Genomic DNA, 21,221 nt, shown 5'->3' on the forward strand with positions numbered 1-21,221 from the left:
ATTGATAGCACTAATAAAATGGCAGAGTGTAGGATACGTCCTTTTGTATTGGACCCCGAGTCAGACCCGGACAGTTCTGCAGCTCAGGAGGAAGAAAATCCACCTGGACACAGATCATCTCAGGACGCTTCAGTGTGGTGAGTCAAAGCGGTACTGTAACATGTAGAGTTTATACGTGGAAATATAGGCAGACTTCACCAATCAACTATTTCTATAACAGGGCTCCATCCTGCTCCTTCACTTTTCTCTGTCTGTTTTATCCATCATGCTGAAAGTGTCGTCTAAAGATCGCCTCTACCGTCAGTTCCTCACTATGTTATTACCGCAGCATTATTGTGGTCCAGGTTCACAGTGCATGTCAGAACAAGCATGCAAATATCACAGTCTCACAAGTATTACCACGTCTGCTAAAACTACAGTGTTTTAACTGCTAATTCACCATGTAAAGCCGAGCCGCTCAGCAGAGCAGAGTCCCTGCATCCAGCTCTCAGTCAGTCGGCTCTTGGTGGGTGTATCTTGTAGTGTGACTAACTGACATCACAGAGGAGGAGCTGCTTCATCAGATTACTCCAATAAAAAGAAAGGATCAATGACCTATTTTCAGAGGCATCAAATCTCGTTCTAGGATATCAGAAAAAATACGATATCTCATTTTTTGAAAATTCAGGGGGTGAAAGGTCTTTTTTTCAAATTTATTATGTTATATGTACATATTAAATCAGGGATCAGCATGATATGTCCCCTTTAAGGGAAAACACCATTAAAAAACAGCAAATTAGAAATTTATCAAAAGTAAGACGCTTGTTTTGAAGTTAATTTGCATGAGTGAAAACACCTTTTTTTATGGATATAAAACAAGGTACACAAATGGTATTTTCCAGCTTTTGATTCTGCAGCGTTGAAAGCTCAATGAACCCGTGGACCCAGCTCAAGGACTTCTGACTTCAGATGTTTGTCTCTTAATGCACCTTCCAAAGATTGGACTCGGACTAATAAAGTTGAAGTTTAGCCGTCAGGTGCAGCAGGGCTTTGCTGCGAAGACCAGCCTCAGGCTCAGGCTCAAGACAAAGACACCGCAATCTGGGTTTTTAAATACTCAGAGGTTGAAGAGGAGTCAACGCCACAACCTCGTCATCCCAACCGTCAATCTGCACAGAAACGACAAAGCCCGGCTGATTCCTTTAGTGACTGTGCAGCAAAACTTTTCCCCTCCTGTCAGCTCTGTTAAGCACTTTGTTTCAAAGGCGTGCACGCTAAGAAGCTTAGACACACTCCAAGGCCATCACACAACCAACTCACATGCTTGGCTTGACTGAAGGCTTACCATTAAAACCCCAACACGCTCTGCTTATTCTTCATGCAGGCTGTGTAGGACAGTGGATCCCAGCAGGAGGCCGAGCAGAGGTTTCATGGACTACAAAAAGCTTAGAGGAGGAAGTGAAGCACCTGTCTGTGCCATGAGTAACAGGAAATTAGGAAGTAAAGAGACATAACTGCTGAGTCCATGAGGATAAACTCTCTGCAGTCATCTCCGTTCATTCACACGGTTCTGTTTCCGGTCTCTGCGTGACTAACTAAACCTCACATGACCAGTCCAGGAACTCAGCGATGACACATCCCATGCTAATATTTATTTGCAGGATATTTTCAGATCCAGAAGAAAACGCTGAATCGTGCACAAGACAACCTCTCGAAAAACACCTCCACCACGCTGCACTACCGCGCCGCCGCTCTGAGACCTCTCCTCCCACTCCAATCTCAGCTCCATCTCTGAATAATTATAATGATCGACAGTTGGAATGACAACACGTACTTCAAGCTTTATTAAGTCAGACTGGCGGTATCACCGTATCAGCAAGCAGATGGGAAGAGGGGGGAGCGTGAGCGGAGTGTGAGGGATGCAAATAACAAGGAGGAGGAGGGGGAGTCAGAAGATGAGAGGGAGAGAGGAGGATGGAGACAAACAGGCTGTGTGTGTGTGTGTGTGAGTGTGTGTTCCCCGTCACAGCCTGCACACTTTGAAGCACTGTGGCGCCGTGGCACCACAGGTCCTTGTACAGACCACGAAGAGGAAGTGCACATCAATTATGTCATGCTAATTCCACATTAAACCGCCTCTTGTCGCAGGTGGGTGGAGGAGAGCTGCGCGCTTGTTGATTAACGCCGCTGCTGCGCGGTGTGATGGGCCATCTGCAGCCGCGCGGCAGCTTCGCAGGAGGGAGGGGGAGCGTGAGCGAGCACAGACGGCGTTAACCGTGTTGTGACAGCTCTGCTACATGTGAGAGGCAGGTGACCACCTGAGAAATGATGGAAAATCTGCTTTAAAGAGCGTGTCACACTGCGTCTGAGTCATGCTGATGTGATGTGTGCAGATGACCTGCGTCAGGCTCCGCCTCTGGTTCAGAGAAACGTGTTAATGAGCGTTTCAGAGATTTTCTCCACATCTCTTTGAGATTCCTCTGCTCGGGGTTCATTAAACCAGAATGTGAGCCGCTAACTCACAAACGGCCTCATCCCCCTCCTCTTAAAGCATTAGCAGGATAGGTGAAGTATCACTTACATAACTTTTGGATCACTTATGCATTCATGTCTCTCCATCCCCAGATATGAAGTTCAGGAGATTTCACAGCAGAAGATAAAATAACTTTGTGCAGAATTGAGGATTAGGACTTTTAGGGGGATACCTGCAGGACTGGACGATGAGCTCTTTGATCACTTCTGCTCCGACTGCAGGGATAAAACCTGTGCTTGGTTTTATGGTTGATACATTTAAGGTTCAGCTTCTTAAATTTCAAGACTTCAAAACAGTTTCCAAGAACTCAAATCAGAGTCTTTCAATGACTTCTTCCAAAAGACTTTTAAATATACTTTACGTGTTGAGGATACCTCTAGAGGGCACACCTGAGATATGTAGGTTCACCTTTTCAACCATTTCCCTCCATGTTTGGATGGTGGAGTCCCAGACTAGGTTTCATTTAGTTCTCCATGTCTTCAGCATCGTCTAATGAGATTTGGGGCCAATCCCAATTCTACTCCTTAGCCCTTGGCTTTGTGCGTGCACGTCTAGTGAAGTGGTGTCCCGATTCCCCGTCAGGTGAAGGTGAAAAGCTATACAGCTCTCGAAACAAAGACAAACCAGGACCTCACTTGAAACCAAAGGGTACGACAAATTTCCCATGATCTGGATTTTTTTTTTTCTTTTTTTTATCAGATATCCAATCCTTTCACAGGAGAAAATGCCCTTTTGGACTTAATACAAGCTACATTCACCAGAAAAATGTCTTATTTCAAGTTATTTAAAGAAAAAATGAGGTCTAAATTATCTGATACAACCAAAAATAAATAAATGAATGAATAATCTGCTAATGGAACAAGATAAAAGTTACTTGTATTAAGAATTTTTTTTGGTTTCAAGCAAATTTTTGAGCAAATTTTTCTTATTCCAATTTGCAGATTTGGCAGTTTTACTTGCAACAGTGATTCAGACCTCAATCTGACCTCATTCAGACCTCATTCTGACCTCATTCAGACCTTATTCAGACCTTATTCAGACCTCATTCAGACCTCATTCAGACCTCATTCTGACATCATTCAGACCTTATTTAGACCTCATTTTGACCTCATTCAGATCTCATTCTGACATCTCTCAGACCTCATTCAGACCTCATTCAGACCTTATTCTGACCTCATTCAGACCTCATTCTGACCTTATTCTGACCTCATTCAGAAATAGCTTGTTATAATAATAATAATAATAATAATAATAATAATAATAATAGATTTTATTTATAAAAGCGCTTTTCTCAATACTCAAAGACGCTTTACAGTGGATAAAACAGCATATAAAACAACACACAATAATAAAACATGAATGAAAAGAAACCAAGTGGATTTAAAACACAATCAGACATTAAAAGCTATTTTAAAAAGGTGGGTTTTTGTTAGTGTTTTGAAGGTGGGAAGGTCGGGACAGATACGGATATGAAGTGGTAGGGCAGTCCAGAGAGTGGGGGCGGCGACAGAAAAGGCTCGGTCACCCCAGGTTCGGTGCTTGGTGGCAGGTGGTAGGGAGAGGAGGTGGGCGTCGGCGGATCGGAGGTTAAGGGGGGGGGGCGTGTAGTGGTGGAGCAGGTCGTTGATGTAGGGAGGAGCCTGGTTATGGAGGGCTTTGTAGGTCAGGAGGAGGATTTTGAAATGAATTCGAAATTTGATGGGGAGCCAGTGAAGGTTTTGGAGGACAGGGGTGATGTGGTCTCGGGAGCGGGTGTGCGTGAGCAAGCGGGCGGCAGAGTTTTGAATATATTGCAGTTTGTTGAGTTGTTTTGAAGGGAGACCCTAGAAAATGCTGTTACAGCAATCGAGTCTATATAACACTCTATCTAACCCTGCTATAGCGACAGCTAAAGCTAGCAATAGCTACACCAATGTCAGACCATAGTGACAAATTCACAGCAAACAGACTTCACTAAAACAAACTGCATTTCATGAGCTGCATTAGCTACATTAGCTATGATAAGCCAACGTTAGAGTATTCAGAAGCTACATAATATAGCTACATAATGTAGCACAACGTCCAGACCTTGGGTCATCTCAAGGCCCTCCCTGCACCACTTGATTCCAGCTGCCCACTTTTTCACAGTTGATGAAGCTGGAGCATCAGCCCCTGATGTAGCAGCCATGTTGGCTAAACGTCCTTGAGGGTCAACACCCCAAGGTGCAAAATTTATTCACAAAATGTCCCTTTTCAAAGTCCTCAAATACAACATCAGCATTAGATGATCTGAAAATAAATCTCCCCTTAAGGGTCAGGAAATGTTGAATTTAATGCACGCCAAGTTTCATCACAGCAGAACTCCTTCCTAGTCTGGCTACAAACTTTTTAGCCCACCCTCATAAAGAATAGGATAGAATAAAATAGAACAAAACCAAAGTAAGAAAGTGTATAGAAAGTGTAAAAAGCTCCATAAGAAAATAGCTGCTGACAGCTTGTCCATCATTGTCCAGTCAGCCAGCCTCCACCTCCACAGGGTCCAGGACTGAGCTTCTTCAGCAGTCTGTTCAGTCTCTGTCTCCTGGATCCTGTCTGCTCACAACAGGTGAAGCTCTTCACATGTGGCGTTGGTGTCTGGTTTTAGCTCTGTTAGCCATGTCTGTGAATAGCATGATGCTACTCTGCCCTCTGGTATTCCCTTTGTTGCTGGGTTAGCACAGCTAGCTCGTCCATCTTATTGGAGATAGATCTTACGTTCCCAATAACGATGGATGGAAGGACAGGTCAAAACCAGCACGTCGTCCTCACCTCCTTCTCCTCAACTTGTGGGGAAACATCTGGCCTAGCACCAGTTAGCATTGACATGCTACAGGCTGCTAACAGCTGAGTTCACGTGTAAACAATGCAGCCATAGTTACATGTAGGATCTCCAGACAAACACAGGAGAAAAAGTAGTAAAAATATCCCTGAAGACACAAAAAGTTTGGTGTCCATGACCAACAAATGAGCCATACAAAGTAATGATCCACTCCAAATACAAAGATTACGAAAAAGAGACAAAAAAATTACATGAAATGGACAAAGAGGAGAGAGCTGCTGCTAAAGGCAGCCATAGCCAACAGGGTGGTGCCTAGAGGCGATGATGTAGTGGGAATCAAGTGGCGTCTTGTTTCTAAGAGATGTGTTTTCACTCCTTCCCCTTGGTGCTCTGCTTCGAGGACCGAGGGGAAGGGCTTAAAATGACGAATGGGAGAGGCAGCCATCTTTACTTAGTTCAGCTAGCATGTTTGTAGCTGATATCTGTGGACTCAATCTTTTAGCTTGTCTTTAAAACTCTCTTCTGTTAGCTTCCCAGTGTGCTTCTGACCTTGTTGTGTTGACCTCTGAGGATGTGCAGAGGTGACGCACCAAACTAGGCTTTTATGCCTTTGCATAACGACAAAAAAGCCTTAATTTTTACGAGTACTGAGAAGAAACTGGGTTTTTTAAAAAGCTGCTTTAATGGCGCTTGCAAGTTAGCACATCAACCAAACAAGAGCTGCTGTTGCAGAACACACTGAACCCTTCTGCATCTATTTTTCATGCTCTCTCCTGGCTTTTCATGACTTTACTCAGAGAGTGGATGGAGCAAGAAACAGGGTGAGGGTCATGAAGGAAAGGTGCTGCAGGCTGGACTCAAACCTGGGCCTTCCTCATGCTAATGAGTCAGCACAGGGAGCAGGAGCCACAGCCATATATACACTTCACCCACCTTCTCCAAATCAGGAGCAATCAGGTACACACCTGCCACCACCTGAAAACTGTGAGAGAGGCAAAACTGAGAGTGTTTGTGCAAAAGGTGCAGGGTATTTGAAGAAATCCAGCACTTACATAAAAAAAGGCGTGTAAGCAAAGTGCCTCAGAGCGTCTTAATGAAAGTCAGACTCCAGAAACGATGCCAGAGTGGGTTTGAGCGTGAGATGCACGAGGTGAATCGTGATTAAAACAAACCGTAAATATATTAATATATATATATTCCACAGACGTGCCTACACATGCTCTCTGCTGCGTTCCTGCTGAACTTTGGTGGGTGTGTGTAGGTTCCAGCTCAAACTTTCTCTCCAGCTGCCACTTGGACCACACACACTGTGGTGGCACTATTTTAGGTTTAGGGAAACTTACTGGGTCACGTTCTGACGAAGTGACTTTATGCAGGCTGCACATGTCAGGGGAAGTGCATGGAGTGAGTGGGTGCAGGTATTTTAGTCCACACCAAGGTTGTTTCTGTTCGATAAGATGCTGTGTATTTTTGTTGGCTGTTCATATTTTTTCTTATTTATAGTTTAATAAAATCATGCAGCACATTGATTTGGGATCCTCCTGCTTATCTACGCTCTGTAGCAGCAGCACACGTGTTAGAGTTTTAAATTAGACTTCTTAATTTAATCAATGCTTACTGCAAACCTGGTTATCTATTAATTTGGTAGCCAGTCTTTCTTAATGATCTCCAGGCAGTTTGAGATGCTTGATTCTGATTGGTCAAAACCCCTTGATGACAAAATGATCAAACATTAAGAGTTCAGAGTTTAGCTTCTGCTTGTTCACAACAACAACTAAAAGGTGGAGAAAAACTGTAACCTTCTGTTGGCACCATGGCTAAAGCATTAGCTTCTATTAGCACCATACTGGTAAACAATGTGGCTTACATGTCAGTGCGAAAGGCACTGTTTATCAACGCAATGCTAAAAGAAACCAACCCATGCCAGCACCATAGTTTTAAAGAATGTGGCTAACACATTAGCTTCTGTAAGCACCATATTGATTAAATTTGTAAATAAGATCTTAGCTTTTGTTAGCACCATATTAGTGAACAATGTGGCTAAAATGTTTCTGTTAGCATCACAATGCGAAACAGAGGGGCTAACACACAAGTTTCAGTTAGCACAGTATTTTGGTAAAGAATGTGATTAAAATGCTAGCTTCTGATAGCATGAGAAAGGTACATTTAGTGGGCTAGAAGTTTCTGTTAGCATCAAGTTTGAGCAGAATATGGCTTAAATGTTAGCTTCTGCAACAATTATATTGGTCAATGATATAACTAACACATTAGCTTCATTTGGCAATATCTTTGTGAAGAGTGTGGCTTAAATGGTAGCTGCTGTTCGCATTATATTGACTTAGAGATGGGCTAAAATTATAGCTCCCCTTAGCATAATATTCATTAACATTATGGCTAACACGTAAGTTTCCTTAGTATTTGGTGAAACACATGTGGCTGGAACAGTAGCTTTTTTAAGCACTATATTTGAAAAGCAGCTGGCTAAAAGTTTACCCTTTGTTAACTTCAAATTGTAAACAATCTGGCCTAAACCTTAGCTTCTGTTAGCATAGTATTGGTGGTAAGTGTGCATAGTAATTGTGGCTAACAAAGAAGCTTTATTTAGCACCATATCGGTAAAAAATGTAGTCAAAGTATCAGAGTCTTATAGTATCATATTGGTAAACAGTGCGGCTAAAACGTTTCTGTTTGCATCATATAAGTAAAGCTGGCTAAAGCACAATTTCTTTTTTTGCACAACATTGTCAAAAATGTAATTAAATGTTAGCTTCTGATAGCACTGGATAGGTAAATATAGTGGGTTAAAAGTTTCTGTTAGCATCATATTTTTGAAGAATGCAGCTGAAACGTTGGCTTCTGCAAGCATTGTGTCGGTAAACTGGATAAAAAGTTTCTGGAAGAATTATATTTGAGGGAAATATGGATAAAATGTTAGCTTCTGTTAGCATCATATAGGGAAAAAAGTTAGCTTCTGATAACATTTTATTGGTTAACAATGTGACTAACACATTAGCTTAATTTGACAACATACTTGTGAAGAGTGTGGCTTAAGTGGTAGCTGCTATTAGCATTATATTGACTTCGAGATGTGCTAAAATGATAGCTTTCCTTAGCATTAAATTCATCAAGATTGTGGCTAACACATAAGCTTCTTTTGGTAGTATTTGGTAAAGCAAACATGGCTGAAACAGTATTAAATTGGTAAACAATCTGGCTAAAAACTTAGCTGTTAGCATCATACTGTCGAAAAAAGTGTGGCTCACATATAAGCTTTTGGTAATCATCATTTTGGTAAAGAATGTGACTAAGATGTTAAGTTCTTTTGGAATTATATTGATACACAATGTGGCTAACATGCTAGCGTTTGTCAGCACCATATTGGTAAGAATGTGGCTAACAGACTAGCTTCTTTGAAGCACTATATTGGTAATGAGTAAGACCAAAATTTTAGCTTTCCTTTAGCATTATTTTGGTTAACATTATTACTAACACTTGAATTGTCTTTGGCAATATATAAGTTACAGAAATATGGCGGAAATAGTAGCTTCTTTTGAACAATAATGGTGAATGATGTGACTAAAAATATTAGCTTCTTTTAGCATCATATTGGTGAACAGTGTGGCTAGCACATTGAAATTTTTTGGCGTTATATTAGTAAAGAATGTGGGTAAAACGTTAGCTTCTGTTAGCATTATATTGGTAAATAATGTAATTAAAGTGTTACTTTCTGTTAGCGCCATCTATGAATCAAACTTTTACAAAAAACAATGTTTCGTTTTTGTTTTTCAGAATTCAGAATCCTTCAGAAGATGAGTTTTTCTGAGGAGAAGATGAATTTCTGCTCATGCTTTATGTAAGACGCTCAGAGGATGGTAGTATCCAGCTGTCACTGTCACCTCACTCGATAAAAGACATTACGGGGAAATTGTCACACATCATTTTTTATTTGATAAAACTATTTCCTAGATAATATGAAATTCTTGAAGCAGGTTCAATCATTTCAATGTGTACAATATGATGGGAAACCTCAGCCACAGGGAGAGGTTAATCTGTGGTAAACTGCTCGTGAGGCTGACGCTAACCAACTCCATTCACTCTGACAGGATGTTGTTTACAGCAAAGGACACGTTTGAACCCACCGCCACGCCGTGTTACAGTCTGTAATTACTCTGCATTACACTTATCATACTGTAATTCTTGGCTTGATGCAGGCTTTCTGAAGCAAGTCCAGCGTCTGTGCCGAGGGGAATGCAGATCACAGTCATGCATTGAGGTTTCATTATAAGGCAGCCTCTAATAACCAGTTTTTTTTCAAGGTTATAATAATTCTGTGTGAAATAATAATTCTGTCACGCATATTAAAACACAAACACAACAGCGTCCTGCTTCAATACGGATTAGTTTGACTCAGTAAGGCTTAGTTTAACAAAACATGCCTCACAGTGACAGCAGATAGCAGTCAGTGATCAGGATGCTTGTAAAAAAAAGCATAATGTGTTCTGCTCGCTGCATTGGTTATACTTCTCTCACAATGACAGAGTCTGGCGTGCTTATTTCATTGTGTTTTCGAGAGTTTAAGTTGATTATAGGTTAGCCTGTTTGCATTTAGAGCAACAATCAAAGGAGGCCACTGAGTACTGCTATTACGTTCCTTTAGCATGCACAAGGAAATTGCTTCACACCTCCAATGTGGCGCCAGAGAGTCCTAAGGCATCATTTGGAGGGTAGAAAGCTTATGCATGGAGGATATGGGTTTGTTTCCAACCATTATGTGATAATAACCTTTATTGTGGTCTTACTTTTCAGAGTCTAAGATACAGAGAGCGTCATGGAGGGAAAACTAACAGACAAGGCGTCAAACTATGAGGCCTGCAGCAAATGTGTGAAGCTATGGAGCAAAATCTCTGAGGAACACTTTGATGACTGTAACAAATTACTGTAATTTAAGAAAAAATGACATTAAAAAACTTTTGTGTTTAAATAACAGTTTTGTAGAAAATGGCACTAGAAAAAAATCATGTACTAACCCCAGGGTTTGTTGTGATAGAATCTTGTAACCGTGAGTAAGAAGGCAGCACAGTGGATTAAAGACCCTGCTTTAAACTGTTACATTGCTGGGGGCACAGGTTGTCTGTGCTCCACATGGCACAAAATGACAGTCTGCGCTCACCATTTCACGGAACGGCTGTTTGTGTTTGACCTTGCATTGACCGACTGTCTCTGCTCCACAAGGCACAGACCGGCTGTTTGTACTAAATAGCATAGAATAGCCATGTGCTGCACATAGCATAATATGGCTGCCTGTGCTACACATATCATTAAATGGCTGTTAGTGCTACACAAAGCACATACCGGCTGTCTGTGCTCCACATGGCATGAAATGGCTGTCTGTGCTCCACAAAGCACATACCGGCTGTCTGTGCCCCACATGGCATGAAATGGCTGTCTGTGCTCCACAAAGCATTAAATGGCTGTTTGTGCTTCACATGGCATGTAATGGCTGCCTGTGCTTCATAAGGCATGGAATAGCTGCCCGTGCTCCACATAGCGTGAAATAGCTGTTTGTGCTCCACATGGCATGAAATGGCTGTCTGTGCTCTGCATGGCAGGAAATGACTGTCTGTGCTCCACATGGCACGAAATAGCTGTCTGTGCTCCACATGGCACGAAATAGCTGTCTGTGCTCCACATGGCATGAAATGCCTGACTGTCCTAAACAGATCGTGAAATGGCTGTCTGTGCTCCACATGGCATGAAATGACTGTCTGTGCTCCACATGGCATGGACCATGTACCTGATAGTATTTACACTGTGTTGGCTAATTTTAAATGGAGCAAAAGAAACTGAGTTTTGTTTTTCAGTTATCTAACAATTCCTCTACTGGGTCAATATTTTCATTGGAGCACAGACAGCCTGTGGCCTCTGTGTTTTCTCTTCACTCAAGGTTACAAAACGCCATCACAACAAAAAATGATTTGCTGCAAAGTAAGTAGTAGTATTGAACTATAAAAATAAATTCACTGGAAAATAACAGGAAGTTAATGTTATCTTACAGTGAATTTTTTTTACAGATTTTATGAAGAAGTAAGAGAGTCCTTGGGTCAAACCCAGTACTGGTGAGGTGATCCTAAATAAGTTGCCAGAGAGTATTTTGTCCTGAACAGCTCCAGTGCCAATCAAACCATCAAGTGTGAGACTGCTTCATATTTTTGGTTTTTTGTTTTGCGAGTTTTGACAAAAGCAGCATGAGACGAGCTGCTCTGCCCTCCTGCGTACATCATGCTGTTTCAGCAAAGAATGGCTGTTTTGGAAAGAAGAAGTGTAACACCCACTGCTGGTGAAGTGTGAATGACATGAGATCTAATTAAACGTCCCACATATCAATGACTCAACAGCGCTCCTTTCAGCGCCGCTGATTAACTGTAATATTATAAGGTCTGCTGTATGCTCGCTGCTCGACGAGCCCTGTTTAAGCACGCGGGTTATTTAGAGATCAGGGTTTGTGGTTAATTGCCTTTTTTTTTTGAAGCAAATGTCACCGTGATGTGACAGACGAGGAGGATCAAAGAGGCATTCAATTTTCAGTCAGGGAAAAGTGGGCAGAGTGGAGTCCGGCGTGTTTAAAGAGCTTTTAACACAACAGGTTTGTCACAGAGTGCCTTCCTGGTGCTGTTGTTTCCCTGCTTTAATGCTTCCCTAATGCTCCGTGGGAGGTTTGACCTGCAGCGCGTCCAGCTCTTCAGCTTCATCCACACATCTGCACAGAGTCCGTCAGGCTCAGGCGAGGACGACAAATCGACTCGTAACTCGCTTTGTTAAACTGAGCTGAAGCAGCAATTGTTGCAAGATAATAGCTTTAAACAAATCTGATATGGCTCCACGTACAGGAAAAAAAAAAGACATAATTGGTTCTTTTTAAAGTCATGATTGTTAAATTACCTGGAATGAGAGAGGAGGAAGAATCAATTATAGATACTTTTGGTTATTTAACTGTAAAAAGCAGTCATTAAAGAGTGTCGGAGACTAAATCCTCTTTTTGTGACGGGAAAACTTTGCACGGGAATCCAAATTTAGGAGGAGGTTTTTGTGAGTGAGCTGTAACCGAGGACGAAAGGAGGTCAGGAGAGAGTTAGCCGTGTGAGTGACTGAGAGGGATTTTCATCAGCTGCACAACAACAGAGGGTGTATTAGGCACTGGCACGGAGCGGCGACCAACTGTTGGTCTGCTACAACGGCTAAGAAAGAAGTATCTCTGAGTGTGAAGAGCCCGCTTTAATTATCAGACGCAGGAGTCGCCGTATGCTGCATTGTGCCTGCCTCTCCCTCCCACCCACGTATTGTGAAAACAGAAAACATGTTTTAATACGTAGTGGCAGTCGACAAGATACGACTCTGACACTTCTTTAGAGTGCCAGAGCAAATGCAGGCGGGGAGTGACTGAAGCAGCGTGAAGTCAAGAGTGCAGCGGCTTAAAGTTCAGAGATTTTTTTTTTTGAAACTGCAGAAGAAGAAGAGGAAACAGGGATTGGTATGAATCATCCCAGGTGGCAGACAACCTTCATCATAAATATGGAGAAGAAAGAAAAGACTTAACAGAGCAGAACAAATGACGATAAAGCAACCTGACAGACACTGTACTATCACCGGTGCAAAAGCCCTGAAAATGTGTCGCAAGTTGTAAAAATGCAAAGTGAAGACTGATTCCAGACATCCCAAAGAATCTCTGCGACTGAAAAACAAACGAGTCAAACATCAATTTTTAACGTCCCGTGCGTCAGTGTTTTGTGTGGAGTCGAGCAGACGACAGCGAGTCTTTGCAGCCCCAAACATTATGTTTGAGCTGACGGAGCCAGAATCAGAGAGGAAGCAGAAGTCCCGCCATATGCATCAATAAAAAGATTAGTCACTTTGATTTGTCAATGAATGCTGGGAAATAAAACGCTCTGGAGTCAGTGTGCTCATGCAACACTTGCTATGATGTCCCTATTTGTTTGCAAAGTAGCTAATGAAATGCTAACGCCTCTGTGGCACGATGCTGCCCCTTCATACAGCAGAGTTAAACTCCTTCAAACATGGGCGTGCTCTGACTTTTTAAGAACAGGGGCAAAGAAGAAAAATAAAGGCACAAACAGTAGGGGCATCATCGTGTTTTTATCAACCAAGCTGGCACTTACGCATGCATTTTGGATCCCAAGAGTGCACTTGAGGGCTACTTTGGATCCAAATCTGGCACTGAAGCAACGTTTTGGATCCCAAGAAGGCACTTTAACATGAGTTTTGGCTCACAAAAGGGCACTTTGGCACTGTTTAGGATCCAAAAATGGCATTTTAGCATGTCTTTGGCTCATAAGTAAGGCATTTTTCTGTCTTTTTGGATCCCAAGAGTGCTGTACCTTGCATTGAGCTCCCCAAAAGTCATTTAAGTGCCATTTTGTAACCCAAGAGGGCACTTTAACATGGGTTTTGGCTCCCATAAGGACACTTAATTGGAGTTTCTGTTCCCAAGTATGCTCTTTGTTGCTTTTGGCTCCCTTAGGGTTAAATAAAAGCAGTTTTGGATCCCAAGCTGGCTCCTAAGCACTGTTTGGGATCCCAAAAGGGCACTTAAACATGGGTTTTGGCTCCTAAGAATGCATTATTTGGTCCTGTTGACTCAAAAAAACTCACTTTAGCACCATTTTGGCCCCCTTAAGGACACTTAAGCACTATTTTGGATCCCAAAAGGACACATAAGCGCTGTTTTGGATCCCAAGAAGGCACTTACGCATGCTTTTTGTCCCTAAAAAAGGCATGTCATTTTGTCTTTTTGGCTCCTCAAATGGCATCTTATCTCTGTTAAGGATCCCAATGGGCACTTAGGTTCCATTTTGAATCCCAAGTTTGCACTCTTGTGCTGCTTTGGATCCCAAGAAGGCACTTTAGCGTGCATTTGGCTCCTTATGAGGCATTAATCAGGATTTTTGGCTCCTGAAAGAGCACTCTTGCACTGTTTTATATCCCAAGCTGGCACTTTTGCGCTGTTTTGGATCCCAATAAGGCACTTAATCACGCTTTTTGGCTCATAAGAAGGCATGTTTTGGTCTTTTTGGCTCCTCAAAGAACATTTTATTTGAGTTTTGGATCCCAAACAGGCTCTTTAGCTCCATTTTGAATCCCAAGTATGCACTCTTGTGCTGTTTTGGATCCCAAGAAGGCACTTTACCATGCCTTTGACTTCTTTTAAAGAATTTGTCAAGTTTTTTGGCTCCCAAAAGGCCACTTTTGCGCCATTTTGAATCCCAAGCTGGCACTTTTGCGCTGTTTTGGATCCCAAGAAGGCATTATAGCACGCTTTTTGGCTCGTAAGAAAGCATGTTTTGGTCTTTTTGCCTCCTCAAGGGGCGTTTTATCTGTGTTTTCGATCTCAATGGGCACTTATGCTCCATTTTGAATCCCAAGCATGCACTCTCCTGCTGTTTTGGATCCCAAGCTAGCATATTAGCATGCATTGAGGCTCCCAAGGATCCTAAGACGGCACTTATCTGACTTTTTGGCTCCCAAAAGGACACTATAGCACTATTTTAAATCCCAAGCTGGCAGTTTTGTGCTGTTTTGGATCCCAAGAAGGCACTTAGGCATGCTTTTTGGCTCTTAAAAAGGCATGTTCTGGTCTTTTTTGGCAGCTCAAAGGGCATTTTATCTGTGTTTTCGATCTCAATGGGCACTTATGCTCCATTTTGAATCCCAAGTATGTGCTCTTGCGTTGTTTTGAACCCAAGCTAGCACATTAACATGCATTTAAGCTGCTACGGATCCTAAGGTGGCACTTATCTGACTTTTTGGCTCCCAAAAGGACACAGTAATGTTTTGCTCCTAAATGCCGTTTTAATGCCTTCTTGGGGTTTAGCATGCACATTTTGGCTCCCATGACGACACTTAATCTGTGTTTTTCCTCTTCCCAGAGAGCACTTATGGGCTACCCCTTTTGCAAACCACTGCTTTTAATCATGCAAAACGTTCAGCATTTTTAACACTCAGCACTTAATACTTTGGTGCGGATGACAGTGAAGTTCAACATCAAAAATTCAGAAACTCCCCCACCACATCCATCAACACGGATTTTGCAAAACTAGCATCACCAGACCAAACATAAACCTTGAATTTGGTGCAGTTAATGGAGCTTTTCTTCACCCAGCTCATGCGCAGCCATAGTGGCACCTAAACTGAACTTCCAAGTATTTCATCGCCTGCTCTATGTCTTAAACCACTCAGTGTTTGCAGTGAAAGTGAATTGTGACGCACAGATCAGGTAGAATCATGTTCTTCTCTCTCTGATTTTGACGTCGGCACATAGCGGCGCTGCAGGGATTTACGTCTGAAAGTGTGTCTCACCCGATGACTCGATTGTCTGAAGCCTGAGATGCTTAACAGAAGCTGACAGTGGCTGTGACTCAGTGAACATTCCTGTGTGTGATCCTCTTTAATTTTGTTACAGCGCAGTATAAGACCGTAACAGTTTTTCTCTGTCAGTCAGAAGTTAGCTGGAGCTTTTCTCAGACGGTGACCGCCATTTTTAGCGTCTCTTCAAAGCCGGTGTTGGTGAGGACGTCCAGATTCTCACAGCCTGAAATTTCCCTCAGATTGGAGCTACTCTCTCCGTCTTTTAAGATATGAATCATTTTGTACACGGGGCTCTAAATTACATGGTTAGAAAGCTCTTGTGGGGCTTCCAGCAGCTTTACAGCCAGCACCACTGTCCTTGTCTGAAAGGCGGCTTAAGGGTGCCCTTGATCAAGGCATTTAGCTGCTCTACTGGAGCTACTTTGTGGTCAACAGAACAAGTGCGAGGCTTTGCTGGGTGGCTGCCTTCCTTTCATGTGGTCAACTAACCGTCTGAGCTGTTGCTGTAACTCCGAACACCATCTTTAACAGCTTTCTTGTTAAGGAAGAGGAAGCTGTTTGAAGAAATACAACGGCCCCTGTTAGACGCTCTAACATCCCACTTCTGTGTCTGCAGCAACTCTTTTCTTTCAACTTCGCTTTGTCGAATGATTAAAACATGGAGAAATTTTCTACTTCCATGTCATGACACAAAATCACATAATCAGCCCGGCCCACACGGGATTAGATCACAGATAGAGGAAAACAGCGTCCTGTGGGATGGTGTGCGGCACGAGCTGAAAAAGCCAAAGTAAAAGGCGCTATTACTCAAACAGCGTGAGCCCAAGAAAAACTGCTATCAATCCTTCAAGAGAAAAAGCTTTCCTCCCTGAATGGTTGGGGAATATTTTGCTGCAGACGGCTCAGTCGTAATAAATCTAACAACTTCTTCTAAGGAGAATCGCTTTGCTACAGTAGGACATATTTTAAAAAGGCAGGAATATGGATTGGAGATCTCGTATTTTAAGAGTTTAATTTGCACAGCTAAGTCCCAGCCCACACATCAGACACTCTCCTGGCTGCAGAGAGGTGTCCTGGTTTCTCTGACAGACAGCTGCGAAGACTAATCCATGGTGTCAGATTTTTTTGGCTGAAGAAAGGACACTTTAGCTTGTGTTTTGGCTCCTAAGGAGGCACTTTTCTGACTTGTTTTGCTCCTAAAAGGGCTTTTTATTTGTGTTTTGGATCCCAAGAGTGCTCTTTGGGTGCATGTGGATCCCAAAGGGGTACCTTAGCACCATTTTGTGTCCCAAACTGGTACATTTGCGTGCATATTGTCTCCTAAGAAGGCAATTTGAGGTCTTTTGTCCCCAGAGGAGGGGCAATTTTCCATGTTTTTGGATCCCAAAAGTGCTCCCTGGTGCATTTGGCTCCGAAAAACAATTAAGCGTGTGTTTGGCTCCCAAGAAGGTACTTTTGAGTCTTTATGGCTCCTAAAAGGGCATTTTATCTTTGTCTCAGATCTTAAGAGTGCTCTATGGTGCATTATGCTCCCAGAAGGGCACTTAAGCGCCATTTTGTATCCCAAGCTGGCACATTAGCATGCCTTTTGACTCCTAATGATCCTAAGGGGGGACTTATCTGAGATTTTGGATCCCCAAAGGACACTTGATCTGTGTTGAAGATCCCAAGACACAGAGGATCACAAGATTCTTTATAGAGCATTTGGCTCCCAAAAAACACTTAAGCGCCATTTTGTATTCCAAGCTGGCAGTTGAGCGTGTGTTTTGGCTCCCTTGAAGGCACTTAAGGGTCTTTTTGGCTCCCACTAAAAGGCCATTTTATGTGTGTTTTGGATCCCAAGCAAGCTCTATGGAGCATTAGGCCCCTCAAAAGGCACCTTCGTGCCATTGTGTATCCCAAGCTGGCACTGAAGTGTGCTTTTTGGCTTTAAAGAGGGCAGTTTTTGGTCCTTTTGGCTCCCAAAAGGGTACTTCATATGTGGTTTGGCTTCCAAAAAACAAAGTATCATAAGATACTCTATAGTGCATTTGGCTCCCAAAAGGGCACTAAAGTAGCATTTTGTGTCCCAAGCTGGCACATTAGCATGTATTTTGGCTCCTAAGAGAATAATTTTAGTTGTTTTGGCTCCCAAAAAAGGGCATTTTATCTGGTTTTTGTGATCTTAGGACTGCTCTATGGTGCAAATGGCTCTCAAAGGGACACCTTAGTGCCATTTTGTGTCACAAGCTTGCACTTCAGCGTGTTTTTCAGCTCCAAAAAATGCAATATTTGGTTGCATTGGCTTTCAGAAGGGCACTTAAGCTGCTTTTGGAATCACGAGCTGGCACCTTAGTATGTATTTTGGCTCCGAAGGATCCTTAGGAGGCACTTATCTGATATTTTGGCTCCTAAAAGGACACTCTATCTGTGTTGAGAACCCCAAAACACAGAGAATCATAAGATCCTCTAGGGTGCATTTGGCTCCCAAAAATGCACTTAAGCGTCATTTAGTATTCCAAGCTGGCACTGTAGCATGTGTTTTGGCTTCAAGAAGGCACTTTTGGGTCTTATTAGCACCCCAAAAGAAGGCATTCTATCTGTGTTTTGGATCCCAGGAGACCTCTATGGGGGATTTGGGTCCTAAAAAGGCACCTTCTTGCCATTTTGTATCCCAAGCTGACAGTGTAGTGTGCTTTATGGCCCCTTAGAGGCCAGTTTTTTGGTCCATTTTCTCCCAAAGTGGCACTTTATCTGTGTTTTGGATCTCAAGATCCTCTTTGGTGCATTTGGCTCCCCGAAGGGCACTTAAGCACCATTATGTGTCCCAAGCTGGCACTTTGGCATAGGTTTTGACTCGTAAGAACACACTTTTGGGTCTTTTTGGCCACCAAAAAAGGGCATTTTATTTGTGTTTTGTGATCATAAGAGAGCTCTATGGTGCATGTGGCTCCCAAAGGGGCACCTTAGCGCCAATTTGTATCCCGAGCTGGCACGTCAGAAAGCATTTGGTTCTTAAAGAGGCACTTTTTGGTTATTTGGGCTTTTTTAAAAGGGCACTTAAGCTTCAATTTGTATCCCAAGCTGGCACATATGTGCGCATTTTGGCTCCTGAGGATCCTAAGGAGGCACTTATCTGATATTTTGACTCCTCAAAGGACACTTTATCTGTGCTAAGGATCTCAAAACACAAAGGATCACAAGATCCTCTATGGTCATTTGCCTCCCAAAAGGGCTTATGCTGCATTTTGTATTCCAAGCTGGCACTGTAGCGTGTGTTTTGGCTCCTAAGAAGACACTTTACGTTGTTTTGGCTCCCAAAAAAGGGCATTTTATCTGGTTTTTGTGATCTTAGGAGTGCTCTATGGTGCAAGTGGCCCCCAAAGGGACACCGAAGTGCCATTCTGTGTCCCAAGTTGGCACTTCAGTAAGCGTTTTGGCTCTTTAAGAGTCACTTTTGGGTCTTTTTGGCTTTCAAAAGGGTACTAAAGCCACATTTTGAGTCCCAAGCTGGCACATCAGCATGCATTTTGGCTCATTAAGATCCTAAGGAGGCATTTATCTGACATTTTGGCTCCCAAAAGGACACTTTATCTGTGTTGAGAATCCCGAAACACAAAGGATCACAAGATTCTCTGTGGCCATTTGGCTTTAAAAAGGGCACTTAAGCTGCATTTCGAATCCCAAGATGGCACATTATTTTGCATTTTGGCTCCCAAGGATCCTAAGGAGGCACTAATCTGACCTTTTTGCTCCCATAAGGGCATTTTATCTGTAGTTAGAATCCCAAGACACAGAGGACCCTAAGATCCTCTATGGTGCATTTGGCCCCCAAAAGAGCCATTTGGGGTCTTTCTGGGTGCCAAAATGGGCACCTTATCTCTGTTTTGGATCCCAAGAGAGCTCTATGGTGCATGTGGCTCCCAAAGGGGCACCTTAGCGCCATTTTGTGTCCCAAACTGACACTGTAGTGTGCTCCTGCCTCCTAAGAGGCCTAAGAGGACAGTTTTTGGCCCGTTTGGCTCCATAAAGGGCCATTTATCTGTGTTTTGGCTTCCAAAAGGACGCTTTAGCACATGTTTTGCTAAAAAACTGCTTTCAACCCTTCAAGAGAGAAAGCTTTCCTCCCTGAACGGTTGGGGATCTAAAATTTAAGAGCTTCTTCTAAGGAGAATCACTTTGCCACAGTGAAACATATTTTAAAAAGGCAGGAATATGGATTGGAGATCTCGTATTTTAAGAGTTTAATTTGCACAGCTAAGTCTCAGCCCACACATCAGATACTCTCCTGGCTGCAGGAAGGTGTCCTGGTTTCTCTGACAGACCTCTGCAAAGACTAATCCATGGGGGGGGTTTAGAATGGCTCTTACTCTGAACCTTCATCTGACACCACTGTGTCCTTAAACACCCTTCACCAATCATTCACCTCCAACCGAGGAAGACTACGGTGACTCAAACGGTCCAATTCATTCAGTCCCATATCAAAGACTGAACAGTCAGTCAGGGAAATTTCATTGACACCACTATCTGAGGCATAATTTACATTTAGCAGCTCCGAGCACGCTCAGATGACTCACATTATCTGGCAGACGTCTTACGACACAGAAGAGAGAACATGGAGCACCAGTAGCAGAAAAGCATCATTTGGCCAGCTTGATATTAGTTAACACGTCCTTTTTCACCGTTAGCGTCTATTAGCTGCACGCCGTGAGTCCCTAACACAGCATACGGCAAAGCAGCAAGAGATGTTTTGCAGGCAGTCGTGGAAGAACACTTGGAAGTACTCTCAACAATACCCCAGAGTTACAAAGCGACGAGATTAGACCCATATTTAACAAGAGGTTTTCACAACAAATACAACACAGACTGTGGAGGAAAAGGCGCCAAAGTAACGGGCTCTGAATAGACTGGACTGGCACCAAACTCAACACAAAGAGGAGGAATGTTCAGAGTGGGATTCAGCTTCGATTCAAGTGTCTGAGAGCCGACGATACGATGGAGACAGAAGATGGGAAGCCTTATTTTCCATAAGCCTCGAGAAAGTTACTTTTCATCTCAACAGCAGGATAGTTGATTTTATTGGGGAGCATTGGATATTAAAATTCCTCACTTTAAACTAGAGCAGGGGCCTTCAATATGTGGCTCTGGAGCCTCATGTGGCTCTTTGACTCCTTTGCAGTGGCTCCTTGTAGCTTTAAAAAACATAATTTGAAAAAAAAAAAGACTTTTTCATATATTCTTTTAAATTTCTTTTTTCAGGGTATAGATGATTAGAGACACTGACACTTGTTAGGTAAAGCGAAACTATATTATCAAATTCAGGAACCCTCTCAAAGATTTTGATTTTTGCAAATTAATTAAATTTAATTTTTATTTATTTATTTATTTTTTAATTTTCGTTTTTCTTTTCAGGTTTTTCATTTTTTTTAAATCACTTTTTTGTCTCTTTTAAAAAAAAATTAAATTCATTTTTTTTATCTAGTTTAATTTGTTGAAAATATTTTTTTTTACATTTTTTGGAAAAATTCATTTTTTTTAATGTTGCAAATTTTT

General features: G+C 42.4%; 1 protein-coding gene across 4 annotated transcripts in view; it reads right to left on the bottom strand.

Moving 5' to 3' along the window:
* The window catches only part of LOC141807386 (cadherin-18), a 342,498-nt gene that overhangs the window by 17,835 nt on the left and 303,442 nt on the right, over positions 1-21,221 (bottom strand). The window lies entirely within an intron of this gene.

Source organism: Halichoeres trimaculatus, unplaced genomic scaffold (genome assembly GCF_033239565.1).
Source record: "Halichoeres trimaculatus isolate MK-OKI-2021-1 unplaced genomic scaffold, fHalTri1.1 fHalTri1_scaffold_18, whole genome shotgun sequence".
NCBI classification, from domain to species: Eukaryota; Metazoa; Chordata; class Actinopteri; order Labriformes; family Labridae; genus Halichoeres; species Halichoeres trimaculatus.